Here is a 12,848-nt window from a genome sequence, read left to right on the forward strand (position 1 = left end):
GTCGCTGCATTGCGTGCGTGGCCCAACACGAGTGCAGAGGGGTGACTTGAGCAGCCCCTGCTGGCGGAAAAAGCCTACTGCACCTGGTATTCCCAGGCGGCCACCCATCCAAGTACTAACCAGGCCTGAGTCTGCTTAGCTTCCGAGATCAGACGAGATCGGGCGCTTTCAGACTAGTATGGCTGTAGGCGCTGGCTCCTGCCTTTTCTCCCCACTTCAAGGCGTGCTGGCCAGCCACATTTTCTTTGCTGCTTTTTCTCTTGATCCCCTTTGGTTTTTTTTTCTCTCTTTTCTCTTTGCTCTTTCTCCTCCGTGCGTGCTTCCCTCCCTCCCTCCCTCCCTCCAGCTAGCCCTTGCCCACCAGGCTCCTGTCGTCTCCCACATCCCCACACAGGCCAACTGCAAAACCTCCCCCTGCTTCATCGGGCTGCAGCCTGCATTCTCTCATCCTTTCACACTCCTCCACGCCTCCATTTCGGAATGGCAGGCAGTGACCAGTGGGGTACCGCAGGGATCAGTACTGGGACCGCAGCTTTTTACAATATATGTTCATGATATAGAAGATGCTATTAGCAATAACATTAGCAAATTTGCTGATGATACTGAGCTGGGTGGCAGGGTGAAATGTGATGAGGATGTTAGGAGATTACCGGGTGACCTGGACAAGTTAGGTGAGTGGTCAGATGCATGGCAGATGCACTTTGATGTGGATAAATGGATGCTTATCCACTTTGGTGGCAAGAACAGGAAGGCAGATTACTACCTAAATGGAATCAATTTCGGTCAAGGGACAGTACAGAGAGATCTGGGGGTTCTTGTACACCGCTCAATGAAGGTAAGCATGCAGGTACAGCAGGTAGTGAAGAAGGCTAATAGCATGCTGGCCTTCATAACAAGAGGGATTGAGTACAGAAGCAAAGAGGTTCTTCTGCAGGTGTACAGGGCCCTGGTGAGACCACACCTGGAGTACTGTGTGCAGTTCTGGTCTCCAAATTTGAGGAGAGACATTCTGGCTATTGAGGGAGTGCAGCGTAGGTTGACGAGGTCAATTCCTGGAATGGCGGGATTACCTTACACTGAAAGACTGGAGCGACTGGGCTTGTGTACCCTTGAGTTTAGAAGACTGAGAGGGGATCTGGTTGAGACATATAAGATTATCAAAGGATTGGACACTCTGGCGGCAGGAAACGTGAGTGCCGAAACAGAGGACACAGCTTAAAAATACAGGGTAGACCGTTTAGGACAGAGATGAGGAGAAACGTCTTCACCCAGAGAGTGGTGGCTGTGTGGAATGCTCTGCCCCAGAGGGCAGTGGAGGCCCAGTCTCTGGATTCATTGAAGAAAGAGTTGGACAGAGCTCTCAAGGATAGTGGAATCAAGGCTTATGGAGATAAGGCAGGAACAGGATACTGATTAAGGATGATCAGCCATGATCATATTGAATGGTGGTGCAGGCTCCAAGGGCAGAATGGCCAACTCCTGCACCTATTGTCTATTGTCCTCCTTTCCTGACTGCCAGCCGCAGACAGCGTGCAGCCCCAATCCCTTTCTTTCCCTCTTTCTTGCTGATTTTGGCAGCGCTCCGCTCTCCTCCCCTCCCTGTCTCCTGCCTGCAGGAGACTGATGCCAGGCACAGCGGCAGCAAAAATAACCTGTCGCTGCATTGCGTGCGTGGCCCAACACGAGTGCAGAGGGGTGACTTGAGCAGCCCCTGCTGGCGGAAAAAGCCTACTGCACCTGGTATTTCCAGGCAGTCTCCCATCCAAGTACTAACCAGGCCTGAGTTAGCTTAGCTTCCGAGATCAGACGAGATTGGGCTTTTTCAGACTAGTACGGCCGTAGGCGCTGGCTCCTACCTTTTCTCCCCACTTCAAGGCGTGCTGGCCAGCCACATTTTCTTTGCTGCTCTTTCTCTTGATCCCCTTTGTTTTTTTTCTCTCTTTTCTCGATGCACTTTCTCCTCTGTGTGTGCTTCCCTCCCTCCCTCCCTCCCTCCAGCTAGCCCTTGCCCACCAGGCTCCTGTCGTCTCCCACATCCCCACACAGGCCAACTGCAAAACCTCCCCCTGCTTCATAGGGCTGCAGCCTGCATTCTCTCATCCTTCCACACTCCTCCACGCCTCCATTTCGGAATGGAAGGCAGTGACCAGTGGGGTACCGCAGGGATCAGTACTGGGACCGCAGCTTTTTACAATATATGTTCATGATATAGAAGATGCTATTAGCAATAACATTAGCAAATTTGCTGATGATACTGAGCTGGGTGGCAGGGTGAAATGTGATGAGGATGTTAGGAGATTACCGGGTGACCTGGACAAGTTAGGTGAGTGGTCAGATGCATGGCAGATGCACTTTAATGTGGATAAATGGATGCTTATCCACTTTGGTGGCAAGAACAGGAAGGCAGATTACTACCTAAATGGAATCAATTTCGGTCAAGGGACAGTACAGAGAGATCTGGGGGTTCTTGTACACCGCTCAATGAAGGTAAGCATGCAGGTACAGCAGGTAGTGAAGAAGGCTAATAGCATGCTGGCCTTCATAACAAGAGGGATTGAGTACAGAAGCAAAGAGGTTCTTCTGCAGGTGTACAGGGCCCTGGTGAGACCACACCTGGAGTACTGTGTGCAGTTCTGGTCTCCAAATTTGAGGAGAGACATTCTGGCTATTGAGGGAGTGCAGCGTAGGTTGACGAGGTCAATTCCTGGAATGGCGGGATTACCTTACACTGAAAGACTGGAGCGACTGGGCTTGTGTACCCTTGAGTTTAGAAGACTGAGAGGGGATCTGGTTGAGACGTATAAGATTATCAAAGGATTGGACACTCTGGCGGCAGGAAACGTGAGTGCCGAAACAGAGGACACAGCTTAAAAATACAGGGTAGACCGTTTAGGACAGAGATGAGGAGAAACGTCTTCACCCAGAGAGTGGTGGCTGTGTGGAATGCTCTGCCCCAGAGGGCAGTGGAGGCCCAGTCTCTGGATTCATTGAAGAAAGAGTTGGACAGAGCTCTCAAGGATAGTGGAATCAAGGCTTATGGAGATAAGGCAGGAACAGGATACTGATTAAGGATGATCAGCCATGATCATATTGAATGGTGGTGCAGGCTCCAAGGGCAGAATGGCCAACTCCTGCACCTATTGTCTATTGTCCTCCTTTCCTGACTGCCAGCCGCAGACAGCGTGCAGCCCCAATCCCTTTCTTTCCCTCTTTCTTGCTGATTTTGGCAGCGCTCCGCTCTCCTCCCCTCCCTGTCTCCTGCCTGCAGGAGACTGATGCCAGGCACAGCGGCAGCAAAAATAACCTGTCGCTGCATTGCGTGCGTGGCCCAACACGAGTGCAGAGGGGTGACTTGAGCAGCCCCTGCTGGCGGAAAAAGCCTACTGCACCTGGTATTTCCAGGCAGTCTCCCATCCAAGTACTAACCAGGCCTGAGTCTGCTTAGCTTCCGAGATCAGACGAGATTGGGCTTTTTCAGACTAGTATGGCCGTAGGCGCTGGCTCCTACCTTTTCTCCCCACTTCAAGGCGTGCTGGCCAGCCACATTTTCTTTGCTGCTCTTTCTCTTGATCCCCTTTGTTTTTTTTTTCTCTCTTTTCTCTTTGCTCTTTCTCCTCCGTGCGTGCTTCCCTCCCTCCCTCCCTCCCTCCAGCTAGCCCTTGCCCACCAGGCTCCTGTCGTCTCCCACATCCCCACACAGGCCAACTGCAAAACCTCCCCCTGCTTCATAGGGCTGCAGCCTGCATTCTCTCATCCTTCCACACTCCTCCACGCCTCCATTTCGGAATGGCAGGCAGTGACCAGTGGGGTACCGCAGGGATCAGTACTGGGACCGCAGCTTTTTACAATATATGTTCATGATATAGAAGATGCTATTAGCAATAACATTAGCAAATTTGCTGATGATACTGAGCTGGGTGGCAGGGTGAAATGTGATGAGGATGTTAGGAGATTACCGGGTGACCTGGACAAGTTAGGTGAGTGGTCAGATGCATGGCAGATGCACTTTAATGTGGATAAATGGATGCTTATCCACTTTGGTGGCAAGAACAGGAAGGCAGATTACTACCTAAATGGAATCAATTTCGGTCAAGGGACAGTACAGAGAGATCTGGGGGTTCTTGTACACCGCTCAATGAAGGTAAGCATGCAGGTACAGCAGGTAGTGAAGAAGGCTAATAGCATGCTGGCCTTCATAACAAGAGGGATTGAGTACAGAAGCAAAGAGGTTCTTCTGCAGGTGTACAGGGCCCTGGTGAGACCACACCTGGAGTACTGTGTGCAGTTCTGGTCTCCAAATTTGAGGAGAGACATTCTGGCTATTGAGGGAGTGCAGCGTAGGTTGACGAGGTCAATTCCTGGAATGGCGGGATTACCTTACACTGAAAGACTGGAGCGACTGGGCTTGTGTACCCTTGAGTTTAGAAGACTGAGAGGGGATCTGGTTGAGACGTATAAGATTATCAAAGGATTGGACACTCTGGCGGCAGGAAACGTGAGTGCCGAAACAGAGGACACAGCTTAAAAATACAGGGTAGACCGTTTAGGACAGAGATGAGGAGAAACGTCTTCACCCAGAGAGTGGTGGCTGTGTGGAATGCTCTGCCCCAGAGGGCAGTGGAGGCCCAGTCTCTGGATTCATTGAAGAAAGAGTTGGACAGAGCTCTCAAGGATAGTGGAATCAAGGCTTATGGAGATAAGGCAGGAACAGGATACTGATTAAGGATGATCAGCCATGATCATATTGAATGGTGGTGCAGGCTCCAAGGGCAGAATGGCCAACTCCTGCACCTATTGTCTATTGTCCTCCTTTCCTGACTGCCAGCCGCAGACAGCGTGCAGCCCCAATCCCTTTCTTTCCCCCTTTCTTGCTGATTTTGGCAGCGCTCCGCTCTCCTCCCCTCCCTGTCTCCTGCCTGCAGGAGACTGATGCCAGGCACAGCGGCAGCAAAAATAACCTGTCGCTGCATTGCGTGCGTGGCCCAACACGAGTGCAGAGGGGTGACTTGAGCAGCCCCTGCTGGCGGAAAAAGCCTACTGCACCTGGTATTCCCAGGCAGTCTCCCATCCAAGTACTAACCAGGCCTGAGTCTGCTTAGCTTCGGAGATCAGACGAGATCGGGTGTTTTCAGACTAGTATGGCCGTAGGCACAGGCTCCTGCCTTTTCTCCCCACTTCAAGGCGTGCTGGCCAGCCACATTTTCTTTGCTGCTCTTTCTCTTGATCCCCTTTGTTTTTTTTTTCTCTCTTTTCTCTTTGCTCTTTCTCCTCCGTGCGTGCTTCCCTCCCTCCCTCCCTCCAGCTAGCCCTTGCCCACCAGGCTCCTGTCGTCTCCCACATCCCCACACAGGCCAACTGCAAAACCTCCCCCTGCTTCATCGGGCTGCAGCCTGCATTCTCTCATCCTTCCACACTCCTCCACGCCTCCATTTCGGAATGGCAGGCAGTGACCAGTGGGGTACCGCAGGGATCAGTACTGGGACCGCAGCTTTTTACAATATATGTTCATGATATAGAAGATGCTATTAGCAATAACATTAGCAAATTTGCTGATGATACTGAGCTGGGTGGCAGGGTGAAATGTGATGAGGATGTTAGGAGATTACCGGGTGACCTGGACAAGTTAGGTGAGTGGTCAGATGCATGGCAGATGCACTTTAATGTGGATAAATGGATGCTTATCCACTTTGGTGGCAAGAACAGGAAGGCAGATTACTACCTAAATGGAATCAATTTCGGTCAAGGGACAGTACAGAGAGATCTGGGGGTTCTTGTACACCGCTCAATGAAGGTAAGCATGCAGGTACAGCAGGTAGTGAAGAAGGCTAATAGCATGCTGGCCTTCATAACAAGAGGGATTGAGTACAGAAGCAAAGAGGTTCTTCTGCAGGTGTACAGGGCCCTGGTGAGACCACACCTGGAGTACTGTGTGCAGTTCTGGTCTCCAAATTTGAGGAGAGACATTCTGGCTATTGAGGGAGTGCAGCGTAGGTTGACGAGGTCAATTCCTGGAATGGCGGGATTACCTTACACTGAAAGACTGGAGCGACTGGGCTTGTGTACCCTTGAGTTTAGAAGACTGAGAGGGGATCTGGTTGAGACATATAAGATTATCAAAGGATTGGACACTCTGGCGGCAGGAAACGTGAGTGCCGAAACAGAGGACACAGCTTAAAAATACAGGGTAGACCGTTTAGGACAGAGATGAGGAGAAACGTCTTCACCCAGAGAGTGGTGGCTGTGTGGAATGCTCTGCCCCAGAGGGCAGTGGAGGCCCAGTCTCTGGATTCATTGAAGAAAGAGTTGGACAGAGCTCTCAAGGATAGTGGAATCAAGGCTTATGGAGATAAGGCAGGAACAGGATACTGATTAAGGATGATCAGCCATGATCATATTGAATGGTGGTGCAGGCTCCAAGGGCAGAATGGCCAACTCCTGCACCTATTGTCTATTGTCCTCCTTTCCTGACTGCCAGCCGCAGACAGCGTGCAGCCCCAATCCCTTTCTTTCCCTCTTTCTTGCTGATTTTGGCAGCGCTCCGCTCTCCTCCCCTCCCTGTCTCCTGCCTGCAGGAGACTGATGCCAGGCACAGCGGCAGCAAAAATAACCTGTCGCTGCATTGCGTGCGTGGCCCAACACGAGTGCAGAGGGGTGACTTGAGCAGCCCCTGCTGGCGGAAAAAGCCTACTGCACCTGGTATTTCCAGGCAGTCTCCCATCCAAGTACTAACCAGGCCTGAGTCAGCTTAGCTTCCGAGATCAGACGAGATCGGGCTTTTTCAGACTAGTATGGCCGTAGGCGCTGGCTCCTACCTTTTCTCCCCACTTCAAGGCGTGCTGGCCAGCCACATTTTCTTTGCTGCTCTTTCTCTTGATCCCCTTTGTTTTTTTTTTCTCTCTTTTCTCTTTGCTCTTTCTCCTCCGTGCGTGCTTCCCTCCCTCCCTCCCTCCAGCTAGCCCTTGCCCACCAGGCTCCTGTCGTCTCCCACATCCCCACACAGGCCAACTGCAAAACCTCCCCCTGCTTCATAGGGCTGCAGCCTGCATTCTCTCATCCTTCCACACTCCTCCACGCCTCCATTTCGGAATGGCAGGCAGTGACCAGTGGGGTACCGCAGGGATCAGTACTGGGACCGCAGCTTTTTACAATATATGTTCATGATATAGAAGATGCTATTAGCAATAACATTCGCAAATTTGCTGATGATACTGAGCTGGGTGGCAGGGTGAAATGTGATGAGGATGTTAGGAGATTACCGGGTGACCTGGACAAGTTAGGTGAGTGGTCAGATGCATGGCAGATGCACTTTAATGTGGATAAATGGATGCTTATCCACTTTGGTGGCAAGAACAGGAAGGCAGATTACTACCTAAATGGAATCAATTTCGGTCAAGGCACAGTACAGAGAGATCTGGGGGTTCTTGTACACCGCTCAATGAAGGTAAGCATGCAGGTACAGCAGGTAGTGAAGAAGGCTAATAGCATGCTGGCCTTCATAACAAGAGGGATTGAGTACAGAAGCAAAGAGGTTCTTCTGCAGGTGTACAGGGCCCTGGTGAGACCACACCTGGAGTACTGTGTGCAGTTCTGGTCTCCAAATTTGAGGAGAGACATTCTGGCTATTGAGGGAGTGCAGCGTAGGTTGACGAGGTCAATTCCTGGAATGGCGGGATTACCTTACACTGAAAGACTGGAGCGACTGGGCTTGTGTACCCTTGAGTTTAGAAGACTGAGCGGGGATCTGGTTGAGACATATAAGATTATCAAAGGATTGGACACTCTGGCGGCAGGAAACGTGAGTGCCGAAACAGAGGACACAGCTTAAAAATACGGGGTAGACCGTTTAGGACAGAGATGAGGAGAAATGTCTTCACCCAGAGAGTGGTGGCTGTGTGGAATGCTCTGCCCCAGAGGGCAGTGGAGGCCCAGTCTCTGGATTCATTGAAGAAAGAGTTGGACAGAGCTCTCAAGGATAGTGGAATCAAGGCTTATGGAGATAAGGCAGGAACAGGATACTGATTAAGGATGATCAGCCATGATCATATTGAATGGTGGTGCAGGCTCCAAGGGCAGAATGGCCAACTCCTGCACCTATTGTCTATTGTCCTCCTTTCCTGACTGCCAGCCGCAGACAGCGTGCAGCCCCAATCCCTTTCTTTCCCTCTTTCTTGCTGATTTTGGCAGCGCTCCACTCTCCTCCCCTCCCTGTCTCCTGCCTGCAGGAGACTGATGCCAGGCACAGCGGCAGCAAAAATAACCTGTCGCTGCATTGCGTGCGTGGCCCAACACGAGTGCAGATGTGTGACTTGAGCAGCCCCTGCTGGCGGAAAAAGCCGACTGCACCTGGTATTCCCAGGCGGTCTCCCATCCAAGTACTATCCAGGCCTGAGTCTGCTTAGCTTCCGAGATCAGACGAGATCAGGCGTTTTCAGACTAGTATGGCTGTAGGCGCTGGCTCCTGCCTTTTCTCCCCACTTCAAGGCGTGCTGGCCAGCCACATTTTCTTTGCTGCTTTTTCTCTTGATCCCCTTTGGTTTTTTTTTCTCTCTTTTCTCTTTGCTCTTTCTCCTCCGTGCGTGCTTCCCTCCCTCCCTCCCTCCCTCCAGCTAGCCCTTGCCCACCAGGCTCCTGTCGTCTCCCACATCCCCACACAGGCCAACTGCAAAACCTCCCCCTGCTTCATCGGGCTGCAGCCTGCATTCTCTCATCCTTCCACACTCCTCCACGCCTCCATTTCGGAATGGCAGGCAGTGACCAGTGGGGTACCGCAGGGATCAGTACTGGGACCGCAGCTTTTTACAATATATGTTCATGATATAGAAGATGCTATTAGCAATAACATTAGCAAATTTGCTGATGATACTGAGCTGGGTGGCAGGGTGAAATGTGATGAGGATGTTAGGAGATTACCGGGTGACCTGGACAAGTTAGGTGAGTGGTCAGATGCATGGCAGATGCACTTTGATGTGGATAAATGGATGCTTATCCACTTTGGTGGCAAGAACAGGAAGGCAGATTACTACCTAAATGGAATCAATTTCGGTCAAGGGACAGTACAGAGAGATCTGGGGGTTCTTGTACACCGCTCAATGAAGGTAAGCATGCAGGTACAGCAGGTAGTGAAGAAGGCTAATAGCATGCTGGCCTTCATAACAAGAGGGATTGAGTACAGAAGCAAAGAGGTTCTTCTGCAGGTGTACAGGGCCCTGGTGAGACCACACCTGGAGTACTGTGTGCAGTTCTGGTCTCCAAATTTGAGGAGAGACATTCTGGCTATTGAGGGAGTGCAGCGTAGGTTGACGAGGTCAATTCCTGGAATGGCGGGATTACCTTACACTGAAAGACTGGAGCGACTGGGCTTGTGTACCCTTGAGTTTAGAAGACTGAGAGGGGATCTGGTTGAGACATAGAAGATTATCAAAGGATTGGACACTCTGGCGGCAGGAAACGTGAGGGCCGAAACAGAGGACACAGCTTAAAAATACGGGGTAGACCGTTTAGGACAGAGATGAGGAGAAACGTCTTCACCCAGAGAGTGGTGGCTGTGTGGAATGCTCTGCCCCAGAGGGCAGTGGAGGCCCAGTCTCTGGATTCATTGAAGAAAGAGTTGGACAGAGCTCTCAAGGATAGTGGAATCAAGGCTTATGGAGATAAGGCAGGAACAGGATACTGATTAAGGATGATCAGCCATGATCATATTGAATGGTGGTGCAGGCTCCAAGGGCAGAATGGCCAACTCCTGCACCTATTGTCTATTGTCCTCCTTTCCTGACTGCCAGCCGCAGACAGCGTGCAGCCCCAATCCCTTTCTTTCCCTCTTTCTTGCTGATTTTGGCAGCGCTCCGCTCTCCTCCCCTCCCTGTCTCCTGCCTGCAGGAGACTGATGCCAGGCACAGCGGCAGCAAAAATAACCTGTCGCTGCATTGCGTGCGTGGCCCAACACGAGTGCAGAGGGGTGACTTGAGCAGCCCCTGCTGGCGGAAAAAGCCTACTGCACCTGGTATTCCCAGGCAGTCTCCCATCCAAGTACTAACCAGGCCTGAGTCTGCTTAGCTTCCGAGATCGGGCGTTTTCAGACTAGTATGGCCGTAGGCACAGGCTCCTGCTTTTTCTCCCCACTTCAAGGCGTGCTGGCCAGCCACATTTTCTTTGCTGCTCTTTCTCTTGATCCCCTTTGTTTTTTTTTTCTCTCTTTTCTCTTTGCTCTTTCTCCTCCGTGCGTGCTTCACTCCCTCCCTCCCTCCCTCCAGCTAGCCCTTGCCCACCAGGCTCCTGTCGTCTCCCACATCCCCACACAGGCCAACTGCAAAACCTCCCCCTGCTTCATAGGGCTGCAGCCTGCATTCTCTCATCCTTCCACACTCCTCCACGCCTCCATTTCGGAATGGCAGGCAGTGACCAGTGGGGTACCGCAGGGATCAGTACTGGGACCGCAGCTTTTTACAATATATGTTCATGATATAGAAGATGCTATTAGCAATAACATTAGCAAATTTGCTGATGATACTGAGCTGGGTGGCAGGGTGAAATGTGATGAGGATGTTAGGAGATTACCGGGTGACCTGGACAAGTTAGGTGAGTGGTCAGATGCATGGCAGATGCACTTTAATGTGGATAAATGGATGCTTATCCACTTTGGTGGCAAGAACAGGAAGGCAGATTACTACCTAAATGGAATCAATTTCGGTCAAGGGACAGTACAGAGAGATCTGGGGGTTCTTGTACACCGCTCAATGAAGGTAAGCATGCAGGTACAGCAGGTAGTGAAGAAGGCTAATAGCATGCTGGCCTTCATAACAAGAGGGATTGAGTACAGAAGCAAAGAGGTTCTTCTGCAGGTGTACAGGGCCCTGGTGAGACCACACCTGGAGTACTGTGTGCAGTTCTGGTCTCCAAATTTGAGGAGAGACATTCTGGCTATTGAGGGAGTGCAGCGTAGGTTGACGAGGTCAATTCCTGGAATGGCGGGATTACCTTACACTGAAAGACTGGAGCGACTGGGCTTGTGTACCCTTGAGTTTAGAAGACTGAGAGGGGATCTGGTTGAGACATATAAGATTATCAAAGGATTGGACACTCTGGCGGCAGGAAACGTGAGTGCCGAAACAGGGGACACAGCTTAAAAATACGGGGTAGACCGTTTAGGACAGAGATGAGGAGAAACGTCTTCACCCAGAGAGTGGTGGCTGTGTGGAATGCTCTACCCCAGAGGGCAGTGGAGGCCCAGTCTCTGGATTCATTGAAGAAAGAGTTGGACAGAGCTCTCAAGGATAGTGGAATCAAGGCTTATGGAGATAAGGCAGGAACAGGATACTGATTAAGGATGATCAGCCATGATCATATTGAATGGTGGTGCAGGCTCCAAGGGCAGAATGGCCAACTCCTGCACCTATTGTCTATTGTCCTCCTTTCCTGACTGCCAGCCGCAGACAGCGTGCAGCCCCAATCCCTTTCTTTCCGTCTTTCTTGCTGATTTTGGCAGCGCTCCGCTCTCCTCCCCTCCCTGTCTCCAGGAGACTGATGCCAGGCACAGCGGCAGCAAAAATAACCTGTCGCTGCATTGCGTGCGTGGCCCAACACGAGTGCAGAGGGGTGACTTGAGCAGCCCCTGCTGGCGGAAAAGGCCTACTGCACCTGGTATTCCCAGGCGGCCTCACATCCAAGTACTAACCAGGCCTGAGTTTGCTTAGCTTCCGAGATCAGACGAGATCGGGCGTTTTCAGACTAGTATGGCCGTAGGCGCTGGCCCCTGCCTTTTCTCCCCACTTCAAGGCGTGCTGGCCAGCCACATTTTCTTTGCTGCTCTTTCTCTTGATCCCCTTTGTTTTTTTTTCTCTCTTTTCTCTTTGCTCTTTCTCCTCCGTGCGTGCTTCCCTCCCTCCCTCCCTCCAGCTAGCCCTTGCCCACCACGCTCCTGTCGTCTCCCACATCCCCACACAGGCCAACTGCAAAACCTCCCCCTGCTTCATAGGGCTGCAGCCTGCATTCTCTCATCCTTCCACACTCCTCCACGCCTCCATTTCGGAATGGCAGGCAGTGACCAGTGGGGTACCGCAGGGATCAGTACTGGGACCGCAGCTTTTTACAATATATGTTCATGATATAGAAGATGCTATTAGCAATAACATTAGCAAATTTGCTGATGATACTGAGCTGGGTGGCAGGGTGAAATGTGATGAGGATGTTAGGAGATTACCGGGTGACCTGGACAAGTTAGGTGAGTGGTCAGATGCATGGCAGATGCACTTTAATGTGAATAAATGGATGCTTATCCACTTTGGTGGTAAGAACAGGAAGGCAGATTACTACCTAAATGGAATCAATTTCGGTCAAGGGACAGTACAGAGAGATCTGGGGGTTCTTGTACACCGCTCAATGAAGGTAAGCATGCAGGTACAGCAGGTAGTGAAGAAGGCTAATAGCATGCTGGCCTTCATAACAAGAGGGATTGAGTACAGAAGCAAAGAGGTTCTTCTGCAGGTGTACAGGGCCCTGGTGAGACCACACCTGGAGTACTGTGTGCAGTTCTGGTCTCCAAATTTGAGGAGAGACATTCTGGCTATTGAGGGAGTGCAGCGTAGGTTGACGAGGTCAATTCCTGGAATGGCGGGATTACCTTACACTGAAAGACTGGAGCGACTGGGCTTGTGTACCCTTGAGTTTAGAAGACTGAGAGGGGATCTGGTTGAGACATAGAAGATTATCAAAGGATTGGACACTCTGGCGGCAGGAAACGTGAGTGCCGAAACAGAGGACACAGCTTAAAAATACGGGGTAGACCGTTTAGGACAGAGATGAGGAGAAACGTCTTCACCCAGAGAGTGGTGGCTGTGTGGAATGCTCTGCCC

General features: G+C 51.3%; 5 non-coding genes and 3 pseudogenes across 5 annotated transcripts; all 8 read right to left on the reverse strand.

Annotated features, from left to right (window-relative positions):
- Window positions 1-71: 71 nt before the first annotated feature.
- Window positions 72-190, reverse strand: LOC140475752 (5S ribosomal RNA). The gene has a single exon (XR_011960242.1). It is a non-coding gene; the product is annotated as a 5S ribosomal RNA (ribosomal RNA).
- A 1,535-nt stretch (window positions 191-1,725) lies between these two features.
- Window positions 1,726-1,844, reverse strand: LOC140472680 (5S ribosomal RNA; annotated as a pseudogene).
- Window positions 1,845-3,377: 1,533 nt separating this feature from the next.
- Window positions 3,378-3,496, reverse strand: LOC140471642 (5S ribosomal RNA; annotated as a pseudogene).
- A 1,535-nt stretch (window positions 3,497-5,031) lies between these two features.
- On the reverse strand, window positions 5,032-5,150 carry LOC140469690 (5S ribosomal RNA). Its single transcript, XR_011956206.1, has one exon. It is a non-coding gene; the product is annotated as a 5S ribosomal RNA (ribosomal RNA).
- A 1,531-nt stretch (window positions 5,151-6,681) lies between these two features.
- On the reverse strand, window positions 6,682-6,800 carry LOC140471291 (5S ribosomal RNA). Its single transcript, XR_011956956.1, has one exon. It is a non-coding gene; the product is annotated as a 5S ribosomal RNA (ribosomal RNA).
- A 1,531-nt stretch (window positions 6,801-8,331) lies between these two features.
- Window positions 8,332-8,450, reverse strand: LOC140469637 (5S ribosomal RNA). The gene has a single exon (XR_011956184.1). It is a non-coding gene; the product is annotated as a 5S ribosomal RNA (ribosomal RNA).
- A 1,535-nt stretch (window positions 8,451-9,985) lies between these two features.
- LOC140471902 (5S ribosomal RNA) lies at window positions 9,986-10,094 on the reverse strand (annotated as a pseudogene).
- Window positions 10,095-11,622: 1,528 nt separating this feature from the next.
- Window positions 11,623-11,741, reverse strand: LOC140471138 (5S ribosomal RNA). Its single transcript, XR_011956871.1, has one exon. It is a non-coding gene; the product is annotated as a 5S ribosomal RNA (ribosomal RNA).
- Between the last annotated feature and the right edge of the window lie 1,107 nt (window positions 11,742-12,848).

Source organism: Chiloscyllium punctatum, chromosome 3 (assembly GCF_047496795.1).
Source record: "Chiloscyllium punctatum isolate Juve2018m chromosome 3, sChiPun1.3, whole genome shotgun sequence".
Taxonomy (NCBI): domain Eukaryota; kingdom Metazoa; phylum Chordata; class Chondrichthyes; order Orectolobiformes; family Hemiscylliidae; genus Chiloscyllium; species Chiloscyllium punctatum.